The sequence below is a fragment of the Dermochelys coriacea genome, chromosome 6 (assembly GCF_009764565.3).
Source record: "Dermochelys coriacea isolate rDerCor1 chromosome 6, rDerCor1.pri.v4, whole genome shotgun sequence".
Lineage (NCBI taxonomy): Eukaryota > Metazoa > Chordata > Testudines > Dermochelyidae > Dermochelys > Dermochelys coriacea.
The window spans coordinates 15,343,264-15,361,436 of NC_050073.1; the positions used below are offsets into that span (position 1 = coordinate 15,343,264).

At 38.9% G+C, this 18,173-nt stretch overlaps 1 protein-coding gene across 2 annotated transcripts in view; it reads right to left on the minus strand.

Annotated features, from left to right (window-relative positions):
• Positions 1 to 18,173, minus strand: part of LRP5 (LDL receptor related protein 5) — a 260,875-nt gene that overhangs the window by 136,871 nt on the left and 105,831 nt on the right. The gene's annotated exons all lie outside the window — the stretch shown is intronic.

An 18,173-nucleotide genomic window follows, 5' to 3' on the forward strand; every position in this document is an offset into this window, starting at 1 on the left:
GGGGAAAGAAGTAAATAGGGAATATCTCCTGTGACCTCTAAACAACCCTCAGAGTTCTGCTGAGGTTCTGAAGGAAGGCCTGGGTTGAAGGAAGGCTTTAATGATTGCGAGCGCAATGAAGTGTGGGGAAATCATAAGCTCAGTTGTGGAGAGCCTCTCCTTCCCACCTCAAGACAGACATTTGCCATCAGATTTCCTGAAGACTGATTTTGTTGGCTCCAAAGGCTACCAAAGAAGAATACAAATATTTCATTGTAACACATGGTAGAATTCTAGCTTCTCAAGATTTAAGCTTGTGGTAGCTTATTTAGAATACATTAAAAGGGGGTCGCTTTTTGGCCAGATGAGGGGAACAGTAGGTCTCGGTGATGTGTAACCTTAAGAAGCCACTTTTTTCTCCCTGAACGTGGCAAGGAGAAACAGGGTATTTAAGCTTTCCTTCTCAAAAGAAACAACACGTTCTTGTGGTGATTAAAAGGGACTGCTGGCGCTGGACACAGTATTCTTTCTTAAATATTTTACCAATCTCCTGGAAAGAGAGACCCTTTGCTAAAATAAACACTGAGATATCCTAAAGGTTATTTGATATTCTAAATCATGCTTAAAATGGTGGACCACTTGAAACATCAGCAGAGAAAATAAATCAGCAAACTTGTACAACTACAGACCAGCAGCAGATGGAAGTCAAATTAACTGTCTATATACCCTGTACAACTGTTCCTCTTAGCCAGTGCTATATATAAAGACAAGTTACCTTATATATAAATATTAACCCCGTATGAGGGCAATGAACATTCATAAAAGATGCAGTTGTCAAGTATTTCATGGCAATCTTTATATTCAGATATGCAAAGGCATCCAGATTTTAAGTGTCGTTTTAAAAATAAAATCTTCTATTTTGACAATGGCACCACAAAAAAGTCCAAAGTTTGTGATTTTGTTCTCCAATGTCTCAAGGATTACCCAATAAACACCAGTCTCGGAGCTATGCTGACATCTCTGATGTTGGATTAGAAAATAGGTCAACAAACAGTCTTGTTAATTTTATAAATATGAAAGACTGCAATGTTGAACAGAAATGGATAAACATCAAAATTGTGAATGAGCCTTATTTACAACTGCAATGGAGAGTAATACCCAAGTACTTTCTTTTTAAGCCTATATTTTTACATTTCCTGTAACATTTTTGGTTTTATTTTTGTTTATTATTTGTATGTATTACAATAGCACCTACAGGTCCCAACTGAGATCAGGCCACCACTGTGCTCGGTTCTGTACAAACACATGATAAAAGACAGTCCTCTGCCTCAAAGAGCTTACAAAGAAAAGAAAGTTTGCACCCTGATAGCCAACAAATAAAAGGGTATTAGCACAAAAGACAACAGGGCAGCAAGCTGTAATAGTGGAGAGCAGAGTGCATGCTTCAATAGCAGAGGCATATAGGTTTCAGAGTAGCAGCCGTGTTAGTCTGTATTCGCAAAAAGAAAAGGAATACTTGTGGCACCTTAGAGACTAACAAATTTATCTGAGCATAAGCTTTCGTGAGCTACAGCTCACTTCATCAGATCCAACAGACTAACACGGCTGTTACTCTGAAACCTTAAATAATATTGAAGCACATTTAATGGAAAGCAGAAGGGCACTGAATATGCATCTGATAACTGATCATGTAGAAGAGAGGAATATTGTATGCATTTCTAAGAGACTGCAATATTGGACATCATTGTACACAGATATAAACAGACTAATCTAATCTGGTAGTGTAGCCTTGTCACATAATTGATTGCATTTTCACCGTAGTTCTCTTCTGTTTTTCTCTCTCCACAGTGAACTGGATCAAGGTTGAATGGGCTTGATTCAGGAATTTCTGGGAGAAATTCTCTGGCCAGCATTATGCAGGAGGTCAGGCTAGGTCCAGGTCTACCCAACAGACCTAAAATCCACCCCCTGGAGCGACACAGTTGGATGAAACAGAAACTCTCCCATCAGCATAGTAGAATCTTCACTAAAGTGCTACTGGTGCAGCTGTGTCACTGTAGCGCTGTACATGAAAACAAACACTAGGTGAGCACAATGGTCTCCTTCTGGCCTTAAAATCTATAAAACAACACCAAAGCAGTCTTCAGCTCCCCCAGGCAGTGAGGACTCAGTTATCCTCCCAGTCCTACTTACAGGTTCTTGCCCAATCTATCCTCTCTCTCTCTCTCTCACACAGAGATAGATGCAGTAATGGCTTCATTAACTCTGATTGGATGGGACAGTATTCAGACAGCCAGTGCACCTTCGTCCCCACCAGCTGCATGGCAACTCCAAGATGATCCCATGCTTCTGAGAAGGAATAGGGTCCCTTTCACACAACTGCCTGGGCTGTACTATTTATTAAACTCTCAAGGTGCTCCACACCGGTTTTGCCACAGATTATTCAGAGAAGGCAGATGAGAAAATAAATTTGGACATTAGAACTTGGGCATTAGAACTATAGAGTCATGAACATAAGAATAACCCTACTGGGTCAGACCAAAGGTCCATCTAGCTCAGTATCCTGTCTTCCGACAGTGGCCAGTGCCAGGTGCCCCAAAGGGAATGAACAAAACAGGTAATCATCAAGTGATCCATACCCTGTCCCTCATTCCCAGCTTCTGGCAAACAGACACTAGGGACACCATTCTTGTCCATCCTGGCTAATAGCCATTGATGGATCTATCCTCCATGAATTTATCTAGTTCTTTTTTGAACCCTGTTATGGTCTTGGCCTTCACAACATCCTCTGGCAAGGAGTTCCACAGGTTCTCTGTACACTGTGTGAAGAAATACTTCCTTTTGTTTGTTTTAAACCTGCTGCCTATTAATTTCATTTGGTGACCCCTAGTTCTTGTGTTATGAGAAGTGGTAAACAACACTTCTTTATCTACTTTCTCTACGCCAGCCATGATTTTATAGACCTCAATCATATCACCCCTTAGCAGTCTCTTTTCTAAAATGAAAAGTCCCAGTCTTATTAATCTCTCCTCATAGGGAAGCCGTTCCATACCCCTAATCATTTTTGTTGCCCTTTTCTCAACCTTTTCCAATTCCAATACATCTTTTTTGAGATGGGGCGAACACATCTGCAAACAGTATTCAAGATGTGGGTGTCCATGGATTTATAGAAAATATCATGTTTTTCTGTCCTATTATCTATGATATTTTCCTCTTATCTATCCCTTTCTTAATTATTCCCAGCATTCTGTTCACTTTTTTGACTGCCGCTGCACATTGAGTGGATATTTTCCAAGAACTATCCACAATGACTCCAAGATATCTTTCTTGAGTGGTAACGGATAATTTAGACCCCATCTTTTTATATGTACAGTTGGGATTATGCTTTCTAATGTGCATTACTTTTCATTTATCAACATTAAATTTCATCTGCCATTTTGTTGCCCAGTCACCCAGTTTTGAGAGATCCTTTTGTGGCCCTTCGCAGTCTGCCTGGGTCTTAACTATCTTTAGTAATTTTGTATCATCTGCAAATTTTGCCACCTCACTGTTTACCCCTTTTTCCAGATCATTTATGAATATGTCGAATAGGACTGGTTCCAGTACAGACCCCTGGGAGACAACACTATTTACCTCTCTCCATTCTGAAAACTGACCATTTATAGCTACCCTTTGTTTCCTATCTCTCTTATCCCGTGGCAGCTTACTTTGCGTAAGAGCCTTTGGTGAGGGACCTTGTTGAAGGCTTTCTGAAAATCTAAGTACACTGTATCCACTGGATCTCCTTGGTACACATGCTTGTTGACCCCCTCAAAGAATTCTAGTAGATTGGTGAGGCATGATTTCCCTTTACTAAAACCATGTTGACTCTTCCTCAACAAATTATGTTCATCTATATGTCTGACAATATTGTTCTTTAGTATAGTTTCAACCAGTTTGCCCAGTACTGAAGTCAGGCTTACAGGCCTGTAATTGCCGGGATCACCTCTGGAGCCCTTTTAAAAAATTGGCGCCACATTAGCTATCCTCAAGTCATCTGATACAGAAACTGATTTAAACTACAGTTAGTAGTTCTACAATTTCATGTTTGAGTTCTTTCAGAGCTCTTGGGTGAATGCCATCTTGTCCTGGTGACTTACTGTTGTTTAATTTATCAATTTGTTCCCAAACCTCCTCTAATGACACCTCAATCGGGGACAGTTCCTCAGATCTGTCACCTACGAAGAATGGCTCAGGTCTGGGAATCTCCCTCTCATCCTCAGCCGTGAAGACAGATGCAAATAATTCATTTAGTTTCTCTGCAATGGTCTTATCGTCCTTGAGTGCTCCTTAGCATCTCAATCATTCAGTGGCCCCACTGGCTGTTTAGCAGGCTTCCTGCTTCTGGTATATGTAAAAAAAAATTTGCTATTACTGTTTGAGTCTTTGGCTAGCTGTTCTTCAAATTCTTTTTTGGCCTTCGTAATTATATTTTTACACTTCATTTGCCAGAGTTTATGCTCCTTTCTATTTTTCTCATTAGGATTTAATTTCCACTTTTTAAAGGATGCCTTTTTGTCTCTCACTGCTTCTTTTATTTTGTTGTTTAGCCATGGTGGCTCTTTTTTGGTTCTCTTACTATGTTTTTTCATTTGGGGTATACATTTAAGTTGAGCCTCTATTATGATGTCTTTAAGAAGTTTCCACACAACTTGCAGAGATTTCACTTTTGGCACTGTACCCTTTAAGTTGTGTAGTTCCCATTTTTGTGTAGTTTCCCTTTAATTTCTGTTTATCTAACCTCCTCATTTTTGTGTAGTTCTCATTTCCTTTACCACTGGACTATTTTCTCTGTTGATCTAGCAGACCACAAAGAAACCCCCATTATCTGATGCAGTACAGTCAAAGCACAACAGTGGCTGATGCTAATACATGCTAGAATTCTGATGCACTTTAATTTTCTCTGCCTTAGGGTAATGAGAACTAGGTGGCATTATTGAAGTGAACTGCTAGGCCTATATATGTTGGCTTTTTGACAATCCATGCTGCTGTGCTACATCTGCTCTTAATGAAGACACATTGCTCTGTAACCATCCTCCTGACAGCCATGTATCTAGGTCCTTAGACAACAGAGAGATGTGGATAAAGGCAGTGCAGCATGTGCCACTAAAGTTTCTCAACAAGTTATCTACACCAACTGAAAGCTGGTAAAGAATAATTGTTCTTGGCCAAGCATTCAGTACTAAGATAGTTACAAAATCTGTGCATACACTGAACATCCTCTGGGAAAAGCTTAGTAATTGCTATTATACATGTATTTTGTTTTAATAATAATTTCTGCTAGAAAAAACAGGCGGGAGAGAGGCATAGCCTAAGGCTTGAAGCACAGGATTAGGAGTAGCAGACTAATCTTACCTTTGTGACAAATTATACCACCTCTTTTCCTCAGTAGTCTTATTTGTAAAATGGGTGCCTATCCCTTTTACGGAGGCACTTTCAGCATTAATGTCTGAAGAGTGCTTTGAAAATACAAACCAGTACATAAATTTTATAGTCTAACATCTCTACTGCAGAATGTGTATTACTAGACATTCTAGAACCTGTCTACACTATTAGAAACAGTCTAAATACATTCAAATGTTACAGCATTTAATCAAATGAATCTTTAAAACCACCATCAAATTGATCATTTTCATAACCATACAACTAAGAAACCCTGAACAGGATTACCAGCCACTAACATGAGTATGTTCAGCATCACACAAGAAAAGCTTTCACATACAAAATAAAAATTACTCAAACATAAGGCTGAAATACAGGCTTAAGGTCGAACACAGAAAGTGAAACCATGGTGTAATGCTATATAAAAAGATCTCCATCAACCAGAGCCCACAGGGAAAAAAGGAAGAAATGTATGCATACCACCACACACATTTGGTATAAACATTTTACAATGCAAAATCATGCAGGATAACTTTTTTACATTAGAAAAACTGGGATCCCTTTGAAATTTCTACCTTGAAGGAATTTGTAATGCCCTAAGTTCAAATTTCTGTTTTATTTTTCCAACTGGTAGAACTTTAAGCTGTTTATTATTCTTGAGTCTTTCTTTTGCTTCCCACTCCCTGAAGCTTTCTGCAGAAACTTCTGTGCAACTTTTGAATAAATCTAACATCAATACAAGCCCATGAATTTTAATGGTTTGCATATAGAAACAAATGCTAACTATACTGGAATTAAAAAAAACAACACACAGCTCTGGTCATTTATTCTCGTTCCCCAAACACTATATTCTCTCTTTGTAGTTAACAAGAAGCCATGTAGAAACAGACCAGAGGGATCTTTTTTGTTCTGTGGATGGAGTTCCACTTCCCCCACTCCTTTAATCCATTAATTTTAAAATTTAACATCCATGCTAGGTAGAGTGTTTGTTTGGATTTTTTTGTTTTGTGCTTCTGTTATTATTAAAAATTCATGCTTCAACGCTGAAAATGGCAGCTGTATTCTATCTACAAAATTAATTCCAATCAGAGCCGACAGCAGCAAAGCAGCCCATCTCACCAGCTCGACAAGAGCCTTTTTTATTCTCTCCTTGGCCCACTTCACATTTGACAAGTGACAAGACATCTATAATACAGTAACAAATGCTCCAATTTATTCACCCAACCTAAACAAACGTAGACTGCAGTGGCTGCCTTTGCTAATCCTTGCTAGAAAACACCATGCTATTCCTTTCCCATTTGTCTGTCTGCTAATCAGGATAGAACAATGCTCCATTGTGGGTCTCTTTTCCCCTAAAATTTTCTTCTCCCCCCTCTAATCTAGTTACTAGGAACTTCTTTCACAATCACTCCTTTGCTAGGCAAAACAGAGAATTTGTAAACAGGAAAAAGCTTAGTTCTACATTGACACACAAGAAAGTGACATTTTAAAAATATTTCATTACAAATACTTAGGTTGTCACCAAATCTTTTACTAGCCATCCAAGTCACCCCAGATAAACAAACCAGACTTCAAGAAACCATATGCAGATGAGCAAAGGATCTTGTTAGTTCCAGTAACACAATGAATTACCTGGCAAAGTTTCAAAGCATGATGCAGGAGAGAACAAACTTTGTTATTCTATGTAGATCAGGGGAAATGTAAAAAAAAAAGAAAAAAAAGTGCCATGCTATTTAATAATCTTGCTGATATTCAAAACAATGACAACATTCAGCACAGTGAAGTTCATCGTTAGCTGCTCTTAACCGTCCAACTGCAGGAATAAAGAAGTAAAACAGAGATTATGATAGGAGGTTTTATTTTGGTGTTGGGATCTATGTGTAGGGCCCCAGTATTATTGTTTTTAGACTTTTCCACCTAATTGAAAAACGTTTGAGAAACTGAAACAAGCTGTGCTAATAGCTGGGGTCCACATAAAAGGATTTTTTTTCCCTCCACATAAGAGAAAGTCTGCCAAGGTGTTTACCAGCAGCTCTACATATCCCTGTACAGAAGATTTATCTTCAATCTCTGGGTGAATGGACAACTGATTCACTAAATGAAGGTGGCTGATTTGGCTTGAGAACACTCACTGCAGGAGAACTTCATCTTAGCCAACTGGTGGAGTAATAAGAGTACAGAAGACAGGAGATACACTTGCCTGGTTTATCTGACTGAGGATGAGAGCTTCAGGGGGAAAGTAGTGCATAAAAATTAACAAAAAGTGAGTCCTAAGTACCCTCATTTGGACTAAACATGGCTAAATCACATGTAGATAGGCACAAGGAAAATTAACACTTATGGACAAGGGAAGTCCATACAGAGCACAAACATGCTCATTAACTGCTCCGTTTGCATGTTATACATGAATAACCTTGTCCACTGTTACTTTTACTACTTCATTAACAAATATCTAGGGTAGCTGTTTTCCCTGAACCTGCAAATTCCGTTTCAGAAACAGTTATGACACATTATCATTAGAAAAACAAACAAGGTATCAAACAAACATTACATCTGATGAAGTCACCAACATGGAATGACTTACTCAGATGACAGAAAGCTGCTTCACTCATAGCAAGGGAAAGCTATTACAATCCAGGAGGCAGGATTACCCTATCGCTATGATCTTTAAATCATTTAATAAGAGGTATCCCATTTATTTTGTCTTCTTCCATTTTTAGTGATAGTCAGAGGCAAAAACCAGAAGACTGCCCCATCATTAATTGGAGGTCTAGAGAATATTCATTAAAACTCATACAAACTAGCATTAATATACCAATGAATGTAGTGTCATTGGTAGAAACCAGACATAGTGCTTAGCACAATTTTCATGGCCACAACCATTAACACATAATTAATCATAACCAAGAGTAATAAAACTTTGAACTTCTACAGCACCTTTTATCCAAAGATCTCACAGCACTTAACAAGTAAATTTCAACTCCCTCTGAGTTTGGATGGTCAATATTACCTCTGCTTTAAAGATGGGGAAACTGACTCTGAGAGATTAAGCGATATACTTGAGGCAACACATCTGGGTATATAATTCAAGAGTCCCATCTACAAGTTTTCACTAACCAGGAAATACCATCCCTTCTTAAAGAATTTTAATGCCAGTCCTGAACAAATCACAGGAAGAAAAATCTCCAAAGAAACTTGGGCTCCAGAAATGGGGTATGCTCCTTGCCAAGAATACAGCAAAATCTAAAGATCATCTTCAAGTTCTGCACAGACATGAAAATTCCCCATCCTTTCGATGTTGGATTATAGGGCCTTATTGACTCAGAATAAGTAAGCACTGTATTAAAATTGGCCCGACCATCCCCTATCACTAACCAATTCATGACCAACAGAAGTTTGGTAGTCAAACCCATTAGCATGTAAATAAATAAAAGTACTCTATTAAAGGAAAAAGTCTTTGGGGGAAAGGACAAAACTAGCCACAGAGAAGATATGTAGATACATTCTTGATTTCCTCAGAACACCCAGGCACCAGGGGCAGATTTACTGGTTTACTAGAATGGATTTACTGGAACCAAGTACTCCTGAGTGCTAATCCCAGCTGTCACTGACTCACTGTGTGGCCTTGGACAAATCACAATTTCTCTGCACCTTAATTTCCTTCTCTATAAAATGGGAATAATACTTCCGTATCTCATACGAGCCCTTTGAGGTTAATGTTTATACAATCCTTTGAAGATAACTTTTAATTTGTTATCATTATTACATTCCAAGTATTATGCATCCACAGAAAATTCACTTTGGAGCAAACACTAACCATTAAAAATGTCAATCCAAGAGGGAAACATTATTGAGAAAGTTATAAACAATTGTAAATTGGGGTTAAAAATAAAAGCAGCGTCTCAACCATTCTGTAGCTACTTTGACACGGTTAAATAATTTTGCCACAAAGAAAAAAAACAGGCTTAGACCTTGTACACAAAGGCCATACTGGAAAACTACAGGACCATTTCATATACTACTTCCATAAAGTCATCAAAATTGGAGGAAAAAAAGACCTGTTAGGTCATCTAGATCATCCCTCTGTGGATGTGTTCCCTACAGTATATTTTCTACTGACTTTGTTCTCTCAAATTTTAAGTTTACTTTTAAAAGCGGCTGTTTCTGATAGTGACTTTTTCAATGTAGTACACTCTCCAGCACTGAAGATTAGGTCTGATAAGACTAAAAATTTTCTGCAGTTTGCAGTCCTTTAGTACCTATTAACACAAAGCAGACTTTAAAAAACAAAAACACCATTTCCTAATCTGCAAAAAAAGGGGTGGTGTGATAAATGAAGGGGGGTGGGGAGACGCTCCCTTTTATGGACACCCAGCTGGCCAGTTAGCTGTAAAATCCCTCTTGGTGTCTGTTCTCTGCTTGCTTTACCTGTAAAGGGTTAACAAGCCCACAGGTAAAAGAAAAGGGGTGGGCATCTGACCAAACGAGCCAATGGGAAGGCTAGAGCTTTTTAAAATTGGGGAAAAAGCTTTCCCTTCATGTCTGTTGTGTCTCTCTGGAAAAGAGGGGAACAGAGGACAGCAGGAAAGCTGTGTAAAGCTTTAAGTCAGGTATGAGAAATCATTGGAACATACCTAGAATTACTTATTTGAAACCCCCCCAGCCCCCTCCCAGATATGTAAGTAAATAAGGAATGTTTAGATAGATGCAATCAGGTTTATTTCTTTATTTTGGCTTGTGGATCTCCTCTGTGCTAACCTTAGATGCTTTGGTTTGCTTGTAACCTTATACGCTTTTGTTTGCTTCTAACATTTAAGCTGAACCCCCAAGAAAGCTATTTTGGGTGCTTAATTTTTGGAATTGCTTCTTTAAAATCTAGCAAAAGCCTAAGTTCCAGATGTATTTTCTTTCTTTTTGTTTTTTTAATAAAATTTACCTTTTTTAAGAACAGAATTGGATTTTTGGCGTCCTAAGAGGTTTGTGCATATGTTGTTTAATTAGCTGTTGGCAACAGGTAATTTCCTTTGTTTTCTTTCTCAGCACTTCCCCCGAGGGGGGTGAATGAGCTTGAGGGTACCCCACAGGGAAGAATTCCCAAGTGCTCCTTCCTGGGTTCAAGGGGTTTTTTGCATTTGGATGGTACAAATGAACAAAACAGGTAATCATCGTTTACCAGCGTTTACCAAGCCAAGGTCAGAGAAAAACCGTAACCTTGGGAGTGTAATACAAGCCTAGAGTGGCAAGTATTAATTTTTAAAATCCTTGTGGGCCCCCACCTTCTGCACTCGAAGTGCCAGAGTCAGGATTCAGCCTTGACAGGTGGCAAGACAAAACATGAAAGGCAATTTACAAGTGAATGAACAGAAAAAAGAAAAACCTCATTCATTAAATGCTGATGAAACGAGGTAAAGACAGAAGAGAATCAAACATATATTACATTACACCAGTCTCAGAATGCCCCAAGATGGATCTATGATGTTCCCATTGTTTTGACCTTAATACATACACTGAAGTGTTAGCATCATAAAATTAAAGAGAACATTCTCATTCCTGGTATAAGTAAGAGACAATGTCAAGGTGCTATGGGACATGTGATTTATCATGTTTCATGAAAGGCTGGTTATTCTACAGGTCTCTAGAAATAAGATTAGCATGCAGTTTTCCTTGGGCAAGCTCCTATCATTTGCTCCATTGGGTTTTATCTTTAAAATTGCTTCTGCCTCATCAGAAAAGCAATTCTATTGACTACATTACAGCAGTTTGGGCTGCATTAACTAGTTCTGAACATGCAAGTAGCATTCTAAACCCACAGTTATCATACTAAACTGTTAAGAATCAGAAGACAATGGAGTTCAAACCCTAGTATGAACATCTCCCCATCAGCAAGGTACCCCAGAATACCCAGATGAGAGGGTAAACCTCAGTCTCAGTCCCAGGTTGATGAAAATCATGCATGTAAGATTATGAGAATAGTATGTGAGTATAGCGAGAGTGGGCATAAACAGGCACTCACTACGAAAATTCCTCCCTTGGAGAGTATACGAAACTGCATCATCACCACTCTTGGAAGAAGTCCCCTCTCAGAATAACTAAGGAACTGAATGTCAGCAATTAATTGGGTAAGCAAAGGATGGATCTTGCAACAGAGGGAGGGAAGAGGTCCCTAAAGGAATTGAGAGTCCTTCTGTTCTCATCAAGAGCAGGCATAGGAAAGGAAAAAACTATGACCAGTTACCCAAAGGGCTAATAGAAATAAGCACAGATTGCTGTTTCTCAAACAAGATTTTATTTTAACTTGAACCCAGATAGTTTTATTCAAGTTAATTATAGCTATGAAGAGTATTTTGAAATCATAGAATACACAAAAGGGAGTGCACAAATAATGCTGCTTCACAAACACTGTGGGGTAGATTCCATTTTCATTCTATGAGCGTTATCCCCACTCATTAATGAGACATACATGCAGATCCAGGGAAGAGTACAGCCCTTAAAATGAATGGAACTTCCTCTGTTACACCTGATCAGGTGTCTGGGCATGGGTGTAGTGGTCAGGAAAAGAGTGGGTATCTAGGAAGGGTATGGGGAGGGAGGGTTCAGTCTGGGTAACAGAGGAATTACTACTATATCAGCATTACTAACTATATTCAAGAAAATACACAAATAGCTACAAGCAAATACAGGCCAAAACCAACTATGGAATAAAATTACAGCTCGTACAGGACTTTCTCCCAGCATGTAAAGATGCTGCTGGAAGGCTCCCAGCAGCTGTTTATGGTCCATAAATAGCAGAAACAATACCAGCACTGGACTGTCGGATACTTAAGAGCTGTTTTACAGCCATTATCCCAAATTACCCCAAAATCCTTCCCTTTCACAAAGGGTACTTACTGTTCATTTGTAAATTAGCAGCCGATGTACTTAAAAACTGTTGACTGGTCCATACATGGAACTAAGCTATATGCACTTCTGCTTACTATTCAGAGGGAGATATTATGTATTAGCAAGCTGTAGTTTTTCAATAATGGTGACAGAAGTTTAATTGTATGGGGAAATGTCTTTAAAAGGGTTTTTTTTTGTTTGTTTGTTTTCCAAGGAATATTCCAGGTTAGTTGTCCAGTTATTTAACTACATGTCTTACTAATGCTAAGCCCTAAAACTCTGTGTGCACAAATTATATAAAATATACATGGACATACATACAAGGGAGACGGGGAGACACTTTGAGATTTTAAATAACAAAACTACACTAACTTCTCAAGTAAAAAGATTTAAGTGAAGAGGTATGAGCCACCAGGCTCAGCAGAGATATTTGTAGGGGATGACTGAGTAATGGTGACCAGCCCTCCCCAGCTGCTCAAATGGCAGGGTCAGGATAGGAAAAAGAGAAGCAAACTCATTTACCCAAAAAGCAGCTGTCCTTCTCCCTAATGCTACAATTCCAATGAAGACTGCCTTCAGTTTGAGACATGGTGGGTGGGTGGGTGTGGATTCTCTAATGTGACTAGTGATTTTGGCCGTCCAGTTTGAAACACCTTATAGGAACTTCATTATCAGAAAGTGCTGAGCACCCAACTCTGAAAATTGGACAACTTTAAGGTGCCTCAGATTGGGCACCCAAAATCTCTACTCACGTTTGAAAATCTTGACCAAAGACTATCATGTGCAATAATGCCAACCTCTCTCTCTACGATACTTAAATGGCCCCCATACTTGAGCATCTCATGATTTTTAATATATTTACCCTTACAATACCCCTGTGAGGTAGAAAAGTGCTATTATCTCCATTTCACAGATGGGGAACTGAAGTACAGGGAGAGAATATGTCTATATCGCAAAAAAAATAAAAATAAAAAAAATCCCAACCAACCCTGGGGCACTGAATCTCAGAGCTCGAGTCAGTTGACTTGAGCTCAGGGTCCTGTTTGCAGGGCTAAAAATAGCAGTGTAGACATTCTCACTTGGGCTCAGAGACCCTTCCCCCTCTCAAGTTTCAGTGCCTGGGCTCTAGCCCAAGCAGGAGCATCTACACTGCTTTTTTTAGCCCTCCAGCCTGAGCCCAACCAGCACAAATCAATTGACTCAGGCTCTGAGAGTCAGAGCCAGAGGTTTTTTCTTTGCAGTGTAGACATACCCTCAGTGACTTGCCCAGGGTCACACAGGCAGTTTGTGGTGGAGCAGGGAATTGAACCTGGTTTCCCCAACTCCCAGACTAGCCCCCTAACCACTGAACCATCTTATCAAAACCATAAATACACTCAGACAAGCATGAATTAACATAAAGCTGGATACGGGCAGTGCAGGATACAGCAAGCTAGCTACATTAGTAAACATCCAATGAAAGTTTATCCTTATTTTTAAATAATGTATTCCAGTATCATCACAAAAATACATCTGGAAGATCTGCACTCAATAGCAGGACATTCATCCACTGCATTACTGGGGAACCAGCTTTCTTGTCAGCAGTATGTAAAACTCTATTTTGGTTCATAAAAGACACTCCTACAGCACATACTCCATTTTTCATTGGGGCTGATAGGAGAGACAGCAGCTCCTATCTATGCATTGAACAGGCTACATCCTACTTAATTCACAAACCTAAATCAGATTAGGCATATTTAAACCAGATGTGTATAGGATTCCTTTATCAAGGAGCTAGGCACTGACCCTCAAGTTACAACCTCCATAACATATAAGCATCTTGGTATATTTTACACCTTCTTTATCATCAGAGTTTATTATGTTATTAGCTTAGTATTATAGACTGATGTGCACGGGATGGATTGTAAAAGTGCAGCAGTTGTTGCAGGGAAAACATTCTGAACAATGCTCACCTCCTTGATTATACAGGTTCACTTCAGAGATGGTATGAAAAAGGTCTCAAAAATTCTCATTTATACTGGTCTACACCTAAAACTTAGGTTAGCTAAGCTAAATCACTCAGGGCTGTGAAAAATGTCATGCCCTGATCACCATATTTTGGTTGGCCTAACCCCTAGTGTAGACATGGCTAGGTCAACAAAAGGATTTTTCAGTCAACCTAACCACCACCTCTCAGAAAGGTGAATTACCTATATTGACAGAAAAACCCCTTCCACTGTAGCTGTGCCACTGTAGTGCAGACACACCATTAAGCATTTTTACACTCTTCTGGCAGTGTAAAATGTCCGTAAAGTGGGTGTACATTAAAGTTAGCGTAAACATAGTTTGCACCCACTTTACAATGCAAAGGGGGTCTTAGGCTTGTTGACAAGGCATATTTTTCCAGTTATACTAGCATAATTTTATTAGGATAGTTAAACCACTTTAGTTATAACCATATAAAGTCCTGCATGGACACTTACTGTGGAATAAGTGTGCCTTTTTTCAGCCTAGCTTAAACCACTTCAAAAGAATAAGCTAACCTGGAAAAAAGGCCCTCTAATTCCAGAATAAGAGTGTCCACATCAGGGAGTTATACAAGTAAAATAATAATGCTTAAATTCATCCCTACCTTATACTGGTACAACTTCCTCAAGTTGACAGAGCTCAGTGTAACTGAGAGTTCAAGCCTCAGTCTCTCACCTCAGCCTTATTCTTGATTGTGAAGTTAGCTAGAATGACTGGCAGCCATGAGGCCTTCACACAAATATCTGCACTATACAAACATTCATAGCACTACACGTAAGCGTTTACTGTGCGCTCAGTACATGGTTTTCAAACGTTCATAACTCATTTATAAACCAATTATTTTTCCCAAGCACAGTAAAGCCGCCTCTTCCTCATTCGAGGTTACATACAGGGTCAAGCAAGGAATTTTACACACAAGCCACTGGTGAATAATCCAAGGGCAGTAGAAAGTATCCAAAAAGCTCTTAGGCAAAAATCCTGGCTTCTCTGGCCCTGAGAGTCTTGCCATTGACTTCAGTGGGTTAGGACATCACCCTCAAGTTAAAAGTAATCATCTTCATGTGCAGGTAGACTCCCCCCCTCGCCCCCCAAAAAAGTTGGAAATATTTTATTCAAAATTTACCCAGAAAAACTAACCTCTAAGCTAAGACTAAATATGAAAAGTTTCAACATGAAAGTGTTTTTTGGTTGTTTGTTTTTTAAGTTATAAGCTCCTAAAATTAGAGACTTAGAATGGGTGAACTATCTCAACAATAACCATAGCATCATTATTTATCTATCTTTGGGTTTTATACTGCTATAGCCAAGTCCCTAGGGGACTACATGGAGTCTCTGGCACTTCTCCCATACTTGAGCTAAGATTCACATAGACTCTTTTGTCGCGCAAACTCTGAACCAGGAAGAGTCTTTATTTTTGTCAAGCACATTGTCTGTGTTCAATAATAAAGTAAAGCTGTCCATAATAGGCTTTTGCTGTTCACCTTTCTCAGTTCAATAGCTCTTCCTTACTGTTATTTCATGGGACAATTATTTTCTTCTTTGTTTGTGCTATTGTAATTCCTTGTCTTTGGTTACTACAGAAGAGCTTTTGCAGCCTTACTGCCGTCTCTGAAGATAGTCTGGCTCAGTCTTACCTAAATTTATATTGCAGCAGCGGCCAGAGGCTTCAACCATGTTGGACCCCAATGTGTTAGGCACTGTACACAGCCAAATGACAGGTTTCAGAGTAGCAGCCATGTTAGTCTGTATTCACAAAAAGAAAAAGGAGGACTTGTGGCACCTTAGAGACTAACAAATTTATTTGAGCTTTTGTGAGCTACAACTCACTGAATGCATCCGATGAAGTGAGCTGTAGCTCACGAAAGCTTATGCTCAAATAAATTTGTTAGTCTAAGGTGCCACAAGTCCTCTATTTTTTTTTTATTTTTTTTAAAAAGACCAACTCTACAGCCCAAAGAGCTTATGAAATAAAAGGCAGAACAAAGAAGTGGGTGCGTAGTGGAAGATAAAAGGGCGTTTTAGCACACACGAGATGTGAGAATGATTTTTAGCCAATAAGTCACAGTAGCCAAATGTATCCCCCTGACTCGAGAGCTTCTCCCTGGGCAATGTCAGGCATGTTATTCCAAAGGAGCACAGCTGCCTTAGAAAGTCATGAATGAAGACATAGTTTCTGATTAAATTGGGTCCCAAGCTGCTGAGGGCCTTAAAGATAAAGATCAGGGCCAGGAATTAGCACTAAAAGCCAGTGGCTGGTGAAGTGTGCTGATGTGATCTGTTAGCTTTTCTTCCCACCAAAGACTCGCTTTAGTTCTGTTTTATATAACACACTGCTACATTTACTAAGGCTCTGCTTGAGATAACAGGCATGTGGGGTATTTTAAATTAGAATATAACATGGTAGAAAATAGTTACAAAGTTGAACCTGCCTACAGCTAGGACAAAACCAAACCTATAGGGCCTTCAGCAATATGGCCACTCTCACCTGCCTTGATCAACAGATCTGCTTCTGCCTTCAGTCACTATAAACAGGGTAAGAATTCTGAAGGCTTTCCATGCAAAGAAGGAGAATAAATAGTATAGACTGGACATCCTAGTGTTTGTTTAGGTCAGATCTTAGAATGCCCAGATAAATACACAGAATTCTTCCTTTGGGGAAAGTTTGCACAATACTAAATGAAATACTATATGATCCCACATTTAACCGAGTATTGATGTTTACCTGATGATGAGACTGGATTAGTTGGTGTAACAAAAACTCAGAAAGAACTCATTATAAAACAGTATTCATGACAAAACAGGCTCTAGAAATGTAAAAAATCTCCTAGTCATAGATGGATAGATAAAAAGGAGTGGCAACAAAGTTGCCTTATATGAGAGAGCCAAATATATACATCTTGTAGGATAACAAAACAAAACAAATCTTTGAAGAAACCTGAAACTCCCCCTCCTGAAATATCCAGACACAAAAAGAAAGGAATGAATCTTATTTTTATATTAATTTATTAAACAGATCAAAAACTAATTATATATGTTACAGTTAAGCTGAGCAACAATTGTAATAAAGTTATATGGTTAATACAAATTTTGACAAATACTTTAACAAAATAATTTGTTACAGTATTGTTAAACAAAATACAATGTATCAACTTACTGAAAGTGAAAATAATATTTTAAACTTGTGTTGTAACGTCAAGAAGCTATTTTGATTCTGAGCTAGTTCTCACCTAGTGTTGCTCCACTGAAGTCAATACAGCCATGTTAAGTTATGCCAGCTGAGGATCTGGGCTGTTTTCTAGTTACTACACCTTTAATTTACAAAAAGAAAAGGAGTACTTGTGGCACCTTAGAGACTAACAAATTTATTAGAGCATAAGCTTTCGTGAGCTACAGCTCACTTCATCGGATGCATTTGGTGGAAAAAACAGAGGAGAGATTTATATACACACACACAGAGAACATGAAACAATGGGTTTATCATACACACTGTAAGGAGAGTGATCACTTAAGATAAGCCATCACCCACAGCAGGGGGGGGAAAGGAGGAAAACCTTCCATGGTGACAAGCAGGTAGGCTAATTCCAGCAGTTAACAAGAATATCAGAGGAACAGTGGGGGGTGGGGTGGGGGGGAGAAATACCATGGGGAAATAGTTTTACTTTGTGTAATGACTCATCCATTCCCAGTCTCTATTCAAGCCTAAGTTAATTGTATCCAGTTTGCAAATTAATTCCAATTCAGCAGTCTCTCGTTGGAGTCTGTTTTTGAAGCTTTTTTGTTGAAGTATAGCCACTCTTAGGTCTGTGATCGAGTGACCAGAGAGATTGAAGTGTTCTCCAACTGGTTTTTGAATGTTATAATTCTTGACGTCTGATTTGTGTCCATTC